We start from the raw sequence: 2500 nt of genomic DNA on the forward strand, positions 1-2500 counted from the left end.
TATATATATATATATATATATATTTATAGGTTCAAAAAAACAACAAAGTGAGGACGTGATACGGATAGTGTTATTGGACGCTCGGGAAAGGAAAGAGAGAGTGTATGACGTTTCGGGCGTAGCCCTTCGTCGGAAAGATGGAAAGTTCGGAGAATGAAAAAACGGAGAAAGAGGAAAATGGTACCGATGCCCACGAGGTTACATTGTGAAAAGACCGGAAGAGGAGGTGGTGGGGGAAAAGTTCTTTCTAAGACAGGAGAGTGAAAAAGGGAGATGAATATCTGTGCGTGCGCGAGAGTCTGCGAGTGTGTGTGTGATAACAGAACGTGTGTGTGCGTATGTATATGTGTGTGTGTGTGTGTGTGTGCATGGTTTGGTGGTTTATCTGTTAGTGTGTTTGTGTGTGTGTGTGTGTGTGTATGACGTAGTGGAAGGAATTAGTAGCAGGAATGGTTAGTGGATGCTTATAGACAGTGTTAGGTGGGAGGTCAACAGGCGGTTTTTTGAGTATGTGTGTGTTCGTGTTTTTGTGGGGTTGTAGGTGTTGGGTACGTGTACGTGTGTGTGTGTGTATTTTGTATGTGCGCGTGTGTGTATGTGTATGTTTTTGTGCGTGCGTGTGTGTTTCTGTGTATGTGTACGTTGTGTGTATGTGCGTTGCTGTGTACGTGTGTGTGCGTGCGTGTGCGCGTGTGTGTATATTTTTTGTGCGTGCGTGTATGTGTATATTGTGTATGTGAGAGGTGTGTGTGCGTGTGTGCATGTGTGTATATGTGTATGTGTGCATGTGTGTATATGTGTATGTGTGTTGTGTATGTGTGTGTGTGTGTGTGGTTTTGTGTATGTGAGAGGTGTGTGTGTGTGTGTGTTTATGTGTGTGCGTGCGTATGTGTGTGAGAGCGTAAGGATGTGTGCCAGGTATGTGTGTTATTTTGTGTGTGCACTCCTGTGTGTATGTGTGTGCATGTGTATGCGGCTGTGTATGTAGGCGTGCGCGTATATATGGATGTGTGTGTATATATGTGCGTTCGTCTATATGTGTGTGTGAGGGCGCGCATGTATGTCTGTCATGTATGTGGGCGGTATATATGTAAGGTGTATGGGAGGCGTGTGTGTAGGTGTATGGGAGGTATGTGAGGTATGTGAGGTATGTGTGAATGGGGGTATGTATGGGTTGTCAGGTGTGTGGGAGGTATTTGTGAATGGGGGTATATGTGGGTTATGTGTGCAAGGGTGTGTATGCTTGGGTGTGTGTGTGTGTATGTTTGCGTGATTGTTAGCGTGTGTGTGTATGCGCAAGTGTGCGTGTGTATGTGCGTTTGTATAAGTGTGTGGGCGAGTCTGAGCGTGTGAGTGCATGCATATGTGTTGTGTGTGTGTGGTGTGTTGGGGGATAGGTGTGATTACATGTGTGTGTATGGGTGCGTGTATTTTTTGTGTGTGGGTATGTGTGCGTGTAGTTAGGGGTGAGATAAAAAGTGGAAAAATGTAGTGAGTGTAATAACAAGAGAATAATGGATATAATGTAAAGGGGAAGAGGGGGGGGGGGGGGTAAAAAAAAAAAAAAAAAGTAAAGAAAAGTGTTGCATAGACATAAAGGGGAGAGTCATAAGGAGGAGGGGGCTGCGTTGAGTCCGAAGGGGAAAGAAGAATTAAGGTTAAAAATATAGCGTTGCTCCAAGTGGAGTCGCGAGGGAGTGGACCCATGGTGCAGGGCGAGGCCAAAAACGGAGATGTTAGAGGGAGAGTGGTTGGCCAAGTGGAATTGACGGGCGACGGGGGAGTCCGAACCTAGCCGAACGTCCCTTAGGTGTTCGGTGAAACGGTCGGCCAGCCGGCGGCCCGTCTGCCCTACGTAGATTTGGTTGCATAGGGTGCATTTGATGCAGTAAATAAGATTGGAGGAGGTGCAGGTGAAACTGTGTGGAATGTGAAGAGTTTGTAGGTTCGACCCTGTGACAGAGGTAGTGTTGGTGATGAAGGGGCAGGTGTGACAGCGGGATCTGGAGCACGGGAAGGAGCCGGGTGGGGTGGGGAGGAAGAGGAGAAGGTACTGCGGACCAGTAGATGGCGTAGGTTGCGGACGCGTTTGAAAGAGGATAGGGGTGGGTTGGGGAAAATGGGGTGGGTAGTGGGATCGAGCTGGAGGCGACGGAAGGCCCGTAGGATCCTCCGACAAAGGGGTAGGGTGGCAGGGTGGAAACGGAGTGGGAAGGGGGTACGGTTAGGGGATTGGTGTGGAGGAGGAGAGAGGGCGGAGGTAGTTAGAGAGTTGGAGGGGGGTTGATGGAAAGAGAGATGTCGAGGAAGTTAACAGGTGTCTGAGATGGTAGAAGTAAAGTCAAGAGCAGGGTGGAAGTTAGAGAGGAAGGAGATGAAAAGGCAGAGCTGTTCGCGGGAGAGGGAGGTGGCTCCTATACAGTCATCTATGTAGCGACCGTATAGTTCCGGGGTCGGACCGGAGAATTGGGAGGATACTTGGGCCTCAATGTAACCAACA

The sequence above is a fragment of the Octopus bimaculoides genome, chromosome 5, assembly GCF_046866305.1.
Source record: "Octopus bimaculoides isolate indiv1 chromosome 5, ASM4686630v1, whole genome shotgun sequence".
NCBI classification, from domain to species: Eukaryota; Metazoa; Mollusca; class Cephalopoda; order Octopoda; family Octopodidae; genus Octopus; species Octopus bimaculoides.